The sequence below is a fragment of the Hylobates moloch genome, unplaced genomic scaffold (genome assembly GCF_009828535.3).
Source record: "Hylobates moloch isolate HMO894 unplaced genomic scaffold, HMol_V3 SCAFFOLD_6, whole genome shotgun sequence".
In the NCBI taxonomy this organism is placed as follows: domain Eukaryota; kingdom Metazoa; phylum Chordata; class Mammalia; order Primates; family Hylobatidae; genus Hylobates; species Hylobates moloch.
Window position 1 is genome coordinate 151,923,816 of NW_026652281.1, and position 10,191 is coordinate 151,934,006.

The window sequence follows — 10,191 nt, forward strand, 5'->3', positions numbered from 1 at the left end:
AGACGCTCAAGTGCCTCTCGAAATCCCATCACGGAGAATTAGCTGAAAGGTAGTGGTGATGGATAAGGCAGTTCTTGATGTGAAATTGGCCAATTTGGGGAAAGTCTGAAGGCTGCAAGTGTTCATCTCCTCCTCCCTCCCACCGCCTCAGCGGCTCACCCCGTCTAGTCTTTCCGGTTGGATTTCTTTTTGTTTAGCAATGGGAACAGAGAGGAGCCAAAAAGACAACGTAGAAAATCCCAGGGGTGGGTGTGGGGAATATGATCTCGATTGAGAATTCCAGGAAAGCAACTGGGCGGTGAAGTCATCGAGAATGGATGTGGGGTGGGGGCGGGGCAACATGCCTCAGCCTCTGTGCCCTCAAGAGGTGCTGGCACAGGGTAGTGCGATGTAGCCACCGCCTTTGGGACTGAGCGTGCAGATCTAAATTATTACTAGGTTAGGGGCATCCGTGTCTTGCATAGACACCACTAAGCCGCAGCCCACTTTCATGAGAAGATAAAACTGTTTTTCCCCCTTACAAATAGCAGGAAAATGCCAAGGAAATTAGGCCTCAGAAGGAAAGATTTCCAGAGCCTGGGGCTGCTGAAATATTTTTTCAGGGCACTCATGCCCACATTTTTCTCCACATGCAATCCCTATCTAAGTCTGGAACTAGAAAGAGGACCCACAGGCTATTTTTTAAGAATAAGATTAATAAGATGAATGTGAAATGACACTTTGGGGTCCAAAATGACAATATTAACAACACACAAACTCAACCTTCTTTCTCCTTTAATCAGCAGTAAGTTAATAATTATTTTTGCTGAATTTCAGCACATACCAGTTATCCTGAGTATTGAACCTGTGATGCCCCAGGACTTTCCTGAAATTCTCAACACAGAATCATTAAAATTCACTACAACTAAGAAGAAAAAGAAGAGATGTATTGTACATCTCATTAGATAATAATTGAATTAAATGAGCACTTTCTGTGTGCCAACAAGTCTTTACATAAGGACTCCATAATTTCATTTTAATACACATAGTAGCACAGTCACACATCATCCTCATTTTATAATTGAGGAAACTGAGACCTTGAGAGATTATGTAACTTGCTCATGGTCTTGCCACTGGTGAACGACAAAGCTGAGATTTGAGCTATTGACTCTAAAGGAACTCGCTCTGAAAACTGCTGCTGCAGGGCATTCACCGTTTGGGGTTTGTGTCTCCTATAGCAGCAGAAGCCAGGATGAAAGAAATGGTCTTTGAGTCCATTGGGTTTCTGAATTGATTTAAATAAGAAGTTGTAGACCGGGCACGGTGGCTCATGCCTGTAATCCCAGCACTTTGGGAGGCCGAGGAGGGTGGATCACCTGAGGTCAAGAGTTTGAACCAGCCTGACGAAGACGGTGAAACGCCATCTCTACTAAAAAAAAAAAAAAAAAAAAAAAATACAAAAATTAGCCAGGCGCAGTGTTAGGCACCTGTAATCCCAGCTACTGAGGAGGCTGAGGCAGGAGAATTACTTGAACCCTGGCAGCAGAGGTTGCAGTGAGCTGAGATCACACCATTGCACTCCAGCCTGGGTAACAGAGTGAGACTCCATCTCAAGAGAAAAAAAAAAAGAAGTTGTCATCAGAGGCAAAATGACATTTCAGGCTAATATCGAATCAAGGGCAGAATAACATTGAAGGGCAACACTGTAGAATCTTAGGGCAGAAGAGAATTTTATTATATCATGTAAGAGGTTCAGAGTGAAAGTGACTTGCTCAAAGTCACATAGCAGTTGTGTGAAAGAACAATATTGCAAAAGAAAAAAAAGAGAGAGAGAGAGAGCCATATTTCTAGTTCAGTTCAGCTGAGCTAGATAGAACTAGCTCAAATGGCTCCGGAGATTTGATTTCTGAGCAACCTGAAATCCAGTTCTTCTGTACCTTAAATGTTAAGTAGCTCACTAAGAGAAGCAGCAGGATCAGAAACAGCAGGATGGGAAGTGGGTTTTGGTTTTCAAAAATATCTATCCAGCCCCTGCAGCCACATATTATGAGTCCACATTATACTCATAATATACACTATATATATATGTGTGTGTGTATACTCACATATAAATATATATATATATATACATATATATGTACACGTATATATATATATATTTTTGAGATGGAGTCTCGACCTGACACCCAGGCTGGAGCGCAATGGCGCAATCTGGGCTCACTGCAACCTCCCGCTCCCGGGTCAAGAGATTCTCCTGCCTCAGCCTCCCGCCTCCCGAGTAGCTGGGATTATAGGTGCACGCCACCACGCCTGGCTAATTTTTTGTATCTTTAGTAGAGACGGGGTTTCTCCATGTTTGCCAGGCAGGTCTCGTACTCCTGACCTCGTGCTCCGCACGCCTCGGCCTCCCAAAGTGTTGGGATTGCAGGCGTGAGCCACTGCGCCTGGCCATATGTATATTATTTGATTTTATCAAATACATAATATTTTCCCAAGCTCAGAGTAAAAGTATTTTTAGAAAACATTGCTATTTTTATTAATCTTTTAACATGCCATCATGATCAAAATAGTATGCTTGCTAGGCAACAAGACAAATCTCCAACCCCGTCATACTTTCTTCCTAATAGATTGCTCTGGCTATACTCCTCCTTTTATTTTGGTGCTTACACCAAAGAACACCACATGATATATCTGAGTTTCTGAGCTCAAGTTCAAGCTAGCCACTGACAGCTCTCTACACCTCACTTTAGCATCTGTAAACCAGGGCAGGGATTAGCAGCCAGGAAAGAGATAGGAAGCCCATTAGGTCAAAGGATTTTCCTGTTTCATTCTGAACTGTATCCCTAGTGCTCAGAGCACTGCATGGCCCATAGTAGGTGCTCAGTGAGCAAGGGCCCATTCAGTGAATGAAGGTGAATGTTTTACCAAGTCATATAACAGTTCTGGGAAAATTCAAGGGCTCTGGGTTTGGCTGACTTTTTAAAGCTTTGGAAAATGTACAGGTTTGCCATGAGTTCAAACCTTTAAAAAGTTGGTTTGGTTCACAAAACAATAAAAATGATTTGCCTTTGGCAAGATGGGCCAGGTAGTGTTGTCAAGGCAGTTACAAAAATATTCTTGATTTGGTTCAAGTCTCTGATGACTAGTCACAGATGAACATTAAAGAAACTTTCACAGCCTCAGCCAGACTGTATAGAGCCAGTTCAACTTGTCCTTATATTTCACGAGCGAAAAACGTTTAAAACACGGCATTAAATGAAACCCTTCTGAGTTATAAAATTGTGTAGAGTTAAAACTCTTCTTTAGAGTTTGTTTTACAGTATGGTCCAGTAGTTAATTAATGCACTCTCCAAGAGGGATGCAAGGGGAGAGTGTTCTGACTCTGACTTACAGCTAGTTTGGAAAGAGAGGGGAATCCTCAGAAAACCTTTTATTGTCTTTGAGGCCTCAGTGTTCTTTTCTGTAACATGGGACTCCTGGTTCTTCTTATAGCCCTCAGATGTACGTTCAAAGGCATAATTAAGGCATAGTTAACATTTCTGCCCCCTCGAGGCCAGTAATAGAGGTTTTTGTTGTTGTTGTTGTTGTCGCTGTTGTTTTGAGTTGGAGTCTTGCACTGTTGCCCGGGCTGGATTGCAATGGGGCAATCTCAGCTCACTGCAATCTCCACCTCCCAGGTTGAAGCGATTCTCCTGCCTCAGCCTCCTGAGTAGCTGGGATTACAGGTGCCCACCACCACGCCCAGATAATTTTTTGTATTTTTAGTAGAGATGGGGTTTCACTACGTTGGCCAGGCTGGTCTCGAACTCCCGACCTCGTGATCCTGACCTCGAGATCTGCCCGCCTCGGCCTCCCAAAGTGCTGGAATTACAGGCGTGAACCACCACACCCAGCCCAGTGATAGGGTTTTAAAGCAAAAGAGCACTTGTAGGAATTAGATAGGAAATTTAAAAGTAGTAATTTCAGAATAAAAAGTGTCATCCCTACTAGCCTGAACTATGTTCAACTCTTAGTATCTCTAGGGGTTGAGGGAAACACATCTTTTTTAAGGACTTGATATGTAGGTCACAGGACCCAGAGCTGGGGATACAGTAAACCTTTGTGAAATTTATCTTGACTTTTGAGGTAATTGAAAAGAAATTTGATCATTTCACACATTACTAATTCATACATTGTAAAAATCTCCCCCAAACTCTGACAGTCTCTCTGCACTTATCAGAACATGGATTTCTAAACCCAGGGCCAGAATGAGGTCTCACGTTACTAGAACTTCATCACTTTTCAAAAATATACAGCAGGCCATTTGCTGGTAGGTTATGAAATATGATCATAAATTAAAACTAAATGACTCACATAAAATAAAAGGACAAAGAGCACTTTGTGATGCCGAGAGCTCTGGCTTGATTGTGTTAGTTCATTTATTTGGGTATTTAGAGCATTTCAGAATGCCAAGTAACTCCATCTACTCTCAGTTAATGGTAGGCACGTGGTACTATTACTGCAAAGCTTTGCCTATAGCCCACTGCAGAACCAATGAGTAAGACCAGATATTTGGACACCTCTTTATAGTTTACAATGTTCTGTCACCTACTTTTTTTCTGCGAGGCAGGTAGCATGAAGTAGAGGAGGAAGCAGGCTCACACATTTAGGGATGGATCACAGGTACTCAGAAGAGTCGGGACTTCACAGGAAACAGAAAATTTAAGCGAAAGGACACGTGACTTTTTTATTTTTTATTTTTATTTTTTTAATTTTAATTTTAATTTTTTTTGAGACGAGTCTTGCTCTGTCGCCCAGGCTGGAGTGCAGTGGCGTGATCTCGGCTCACTGCAAGCTCCACCTCCTGGGTTCACACCATTCTCCTGCCTCAGCCTCCCGAGTAGCTGAGACTACAGGTGCCCACCACTTCTACCAGTTAATTTTTTGTGTTTTTAGTAGAGACGGTTTCACTGTGTTAGCGAGGATGGTCTCGATCTCCTGACCTCGTGATCTGCCCACCTCGGTCTCCCAAAGTGCTGGGATTTAGGGGGGGGGCCCCCCGCGCCGGCCTGGTTTTTTTTTTTTTTTTTTTAATGAGTTAGGGGCTAAGAATATCAGTATACCCGAGCGATTGGTGGAGGAGAGATAATGTGGTAATATTTATGCAGCCCTTTTTTTTTTTTTTTGAGACGGAGTCTTGCTCTGTTGCCCAGGCTGGAGTGCAGTGGCATGATTTTGGCTCACTGCAACCTCCACCTCCTGGGTTTAAGCCATTCTCCTGCCTCAGCCTCCCGAGTAGCTGGGAGTACAGGCGCCCGCCACCACAGCCAGCTAATTTTTTGTATTTTTAGTAGAGACGGGGTTTCACTGTGTTAGCCAGGATGGTCTCGATCTCCTGACCTCGTGATCCGCCCACTTTGGCCTCCCAATATGCAGCCCTTTGAAGTTAGTCCTGGCAGGTACGTGGTGGGAGGTGTTTGCTGCAATTGCAACTTTTCTGGTATCATTGGCTTTATATGTGCCCAGTTAATTCATAACCACCCCACCACCACCCCTCCAGGAGAGCAGTCAGATCAGATAAGGCAGGAATACCCTCCAACACACTTGGGGCTGTCAGTTGCTCTTTTGCAATTTTTTTTTCAGTTCCACTATATTAAAATTGAGGGGAATGGTATAGGGAAGAGAGTTAGAAAACCAAATACCGCATGTTCTACTTACAAGTGAGAGCTAAGCATTGGGTGCACCTGGACACAAAGAGGGGAACAATGAAGACTGGGGACTCCAAAAGTGAGAGGGAGGGAGAGGGAAAAGGTTGAAAAACTATCTATTGAGTGCAGTGTTCACTGCTTGGGCTACGGGATCATTAGAGGCCCAAACCTTAGCACCATGCAATATACCCACATAATAAATCTGCACATGCGCCCCCGAATCTAAAATTAAAGACAAAGAAAAGAAAGTTATTTATTATTAGTCTTTCTCATATATCTCAGTTCTTCTTTTCCTCATGAGCACTTCCTTCCTTCCTTCCTTCCTTCCTTCCTTCCTTCCTTCCTTCCTTCCTTCTTCCCTCCCTCCCTCTCCCTCCCACCTCCCTCCCATTTGCAGTGCTCTGCAACCATCAACATGCTCCATCTCTAGAACATTTTCATCATCCCAAAGTGTACCTGTTAAATCCTAACTCCCCATCCCCCTCACTGCTGACCCAGGCAACCATCCTTCTACCTTCTGTCTGTATAAATTTCACGACTCTGGGTGCCTCATATAAGTGGAATCATATAGTGTTCATGCTTTCATGTCTGACTTATTTCACTGAGCATAATATTTTCAGGTTCATTCATACCGTAGCATGTATCAGAAGTTTCTTTCTTTTGGTGGCTGCATAATATTTCATTGTATGTATATACCACATTTCATTTATCCAGTCTTCAACCATTGATGGACACTTGGGTTGTTTCTACCTTTTGGTTTTTGTGAAGAGTGCTGCCATGACCATTGGTATGCAAAAGTCTTAGTTCCTGATTTCCAGTTAAAAAAAAAAGGAGGTCGGGTGCAGCAGTAATGCTTGTAATCCCAACATCTTGGGAGGCTGAGGCAAGAGGATCATTTGAGCCCAGAATTTCAAGACAAGCCTGGGCAACATAGTGAGATTTCGTCTGTAAAAATAAATAAATAAATAGAATTAAAAATTAGCTGGGTGTGGTGGCACGTGTCTGTAGTTCTAGCTACCTAGGAGGCTGAGGCAGGAGGGTCACTTGATTCTAGGAGGTCAAGGCTACAGTGGGCAGTGATTGTGCCACTGCACTGCAGCCTGGGCAACAGACCAAGACCCTGTCTCAAAAAACAAGTTTATGTTTATTTGACGATGTATGTCTATCTTCTCCTATAAACTATGCAAACTTCTTGGAGTCTTACACTAAAAAAGCTTCCAGTTTGTTGGGGAAAGAGCCATGGTATTACACAGTACCTCCCAGAGGAGTGTAGTACAGTCACCAAGGGAAGCGTCAGAGCTGTGGGAGTTGGGAGAAGGAGAACCTGAGTTTTCAGGGTTGGTGGGGGTGGTGAACTTCCAACTATTTCTTGAAGGACAAACATCCCTTTCCAGGTGGAGGTGGGGAAGGAGAACAGAGACAAATGGAATAGAATATTATCAAACTGTGCAGGTGATTGGATTGGCTTATTAGGAACATCAGGAAAGATGAACTAGGGTGGTATTGCCCAGTGTTCAAGGGTATTGGCTCTAGGTCAGTGCTCTTGGGTTGAAATCCTTGCTGTACCTACCTTGTCCTTGGGCAAACTGCTTGACCTCTCTGGAACCTGATTTCTCCATATGCATCAGGTGGATCCTAACAGCACTTAGACAGTTGCTGTGAAAATACAATGAGATAAATTGTATCGGGTACTAGTCATGATGCCTGGCCTAAAGAAAGGCCTTTTACATGGGGAATTCGCTGCCGTGTGTGAAAGATTCTGGTCCCGATCCCTGGATGTTGAGTAGCCTTTAAGAGTCTTCAAGCAGGAGTGATGGCCTCATGGGGTCTTACTGCAGGCAGGGACTGGGGCACCGACCGAAGATTAAAGTAGCTGTTTTCTCTGGTGCCTTTTGGGATAACACGGGAGAAAAGGCTAAACTACTGAATTTCGAGGCAAGCAGGTATGACTGAGCAAGATTTCCAAATCTGACTCATTTTTCCCAAGAACAGCCGGGCAGAGTGTTGGGTTTAATAATTCATCGAGCACTGGTCATCCTTCATTAATCTCCTTTCCTGTCCCCCAGTGCCCACCACAGTATTAGGCACATATAAGTCCTGTCTTATTCTACTTGTGCTGCTATAACAAAATATCAAATACTGGGTAATTTATAAACAATGGAAATTGATTTCTCCTAGTTCTGGAGGCTGAGGAGTCCAAGATCAAGGGGCCGGCCAGGTTCAGTGTCTGGTGAGGGCTGTTGTCTGGTTCTGAGATGGTGCCTTGATGCTGCAGCCTCTGGAGGGCAGGAACACTGAGTCCTCACATGGCAGAAGGACAGAAGAGCAAACAGGGGCTAAACTCACTCCCTTGGCCCTTGTATAAGGGCACTGATCCCATCTATGAGGATAGAGCCCTCATAGTCTAATCACTTCCAGAAGGTGTTGCATTGGGGATTAAGCTAACCTGAGTTCTGGAGAAGACACAAACATTCAAACCACAGCAGGCCCCACATAAACACTGCATGGACTAGAATAATTCTACAGTCATACCTTTTTTCGTCACATCTTCCCTCCCTCCTCTGCTCTCTTCTCTTTGCTTCCAACAAGGTGTCTGATGACAGCCTGAAGGATTACGGGGTGGAAGTGAACATGTGCCAGTTGAAAACATAGAAACAGAAAGCATGCACCAGGAATCTCAAAGCCCCGAGCTTTTACAACCTCTGAAAGACCAGCAGCACTCCCTTACCAAAGACTTCCACTCTGTGCCTCGGCTTTAAGAATCAGTCTCATGAAAGCCGTTTCCAACAAGCATTTAAAATCATCCATCCAAAAGATAACTAAATCATGGCCATTCATTGCTCTCAGCCCATCACACTGCAATGAAAACATGTATTTAACTGAGAAAACACTGAGCCTTCCCTCTCCCTGGCCTCTGTCCCCTTTCTTCTCCCTTTCTTTGAGGGCTCAAAATGTTATGATTCATCTCAGCACTGCTCAGTGCTGCAGTGAATTACAGGCCCCAAAGATTTCCAAACCCGGAGGGGTGCAGGGAGGGAAGAGCCCCCAGTGCATCCCCGGCATTCTCTCTCCAGCCAACTGTGTTTGTGCCTTGACTCCTTTTGATCATTGCTTATAACAGTAGCCAAGCAGAGGAAATTAAGCTTTTGTATTTAAACTAATCCATGACCCTGGATAATTTGTAAGAGACATCTATGAGGGCTTAAAAATGAGCCTCCAACTGCTTGATGTGGAGACATCGCAGACACACCAATGGCTTCCTTGGTGGGATCACAGAATTTCAGTTTGAATGAAAGGATGTCAGAGCATGCGGTGTCCTTTGGGGACATCTGTCTAGTCCAACTCTCTTGGTTTTAATGGAGAAACTGAGGCCAAGATAGGGAAAGGGGCCTGTCTAGAACACTGTAGGGAGTGTGTGGCTGGGTAGGGGTTTACTGCCGGATTTCTGACTCCCTGTACTAGGAGAATGAGAGAGTTGAGAGCAGTGTTGTTCTGAAGTACCCACTAACCGATGGCTCCTGTCAGATGGACTTTGCATGTGCCTGTCCTCTGAGGCCACACTTTAGACTAGCATGCCATGCTCCTTCAAGAGAAGCACCAGCCCCTAGTTGAATGTTACAGTACAGTTTTATTTTTCAAAGGTTTTTATACAGCGGGGTAAGGATCTAACGAAGAGACTAAGGGTTTGAGCTGTAGGGTCAAAGCATGGTTTTTGTTTGTTTGTTTGTTTGTTTGTTTGTTTTTGGTTTTTTGTTTTTTTCTTGAGATGGGTTCTTGCTCTAAACCCATGCTGGAGTGCCGTGGCAGCTTACTGCAGCCTCGACCATCCAGGCTCAAGCGTTCCCCCCACCTCACCCTCCCAAGTAGCTGGGACCATAGGTGCACACCACTACACTCAGCTATTAATAATTTTTGTATTTTTTGTAGAGACAGGGTCTCCCTATGTTGCCCAGGCTGGTCTTGAAGTTCTGGGCTCAAGCAATCCTCCTGTCTCAGCCTCCCAAAGTGTTGGGATTACAGGTGTGAGCCACTGGGCCCAGCCAGAGCACGTGTATCCTCTGTGTCTCAGTCTCCTGGGGTAATAGCAGAACCCATCTCATGGGGTTGCTTGTAAGCATGAAAGAAGTGAATTGTGGTAAAACGCCAACCTCAAGAAATGTGAACTGTCACTATCATTTCCATTTGTCACAGAGGACAGCCAGTAAACGGCGAGTATGTGCTTATAAATGCCAGGATCTTTAAGCCCAGTCTTAGCTTCCCGCACCAGCTTACAATGCCCCGAGTAAAAGACTCTAAATGCGGAGCACCAGAGACACTAGCTTTGAGTCCCAGTCCCACTATGAACCAGCTATCTGACTCCAGGCAAGAGTATCAGCTCCCTCTGCCTCGGCGTTCTCATCTGTAAAATGGAAACATTAGCCCTGGCCTTCCACCTGAGAGGCATTGATTCATTCATTCGGTATCTACAGATCACTTACTCAGCGCCAGATACATGGAACAGCAAAACACAGATGCTACCACTGTG

At 44.5% G+C, this 10,191-nt stretch overlaps 1 long non-coding RNA gene across 1 annotated transcript; it reads right to left on the minus strand.

Moving 5' to 3' along the window:
- Positions 1-6,123: 6,123 nt before the first annotated feature.
- Positions 6,124-8,349, minus strand: LOC131383678 (uncharacterized). Its single transcript, XR_009213875.1, has 3 exons — positions 8,199-8,349; positions 7,237-7,322; positions 6,124-6,611 (listed from the first exon to the last, which is right to left on the minus strand). It is a non-coding gene; the product is annotated as an uncharacterized LOC131383678 (long non-coding RNA).
- Between the last annotated feature and the right edge of the window lie 1,842 nt (positions 8,350-10,191).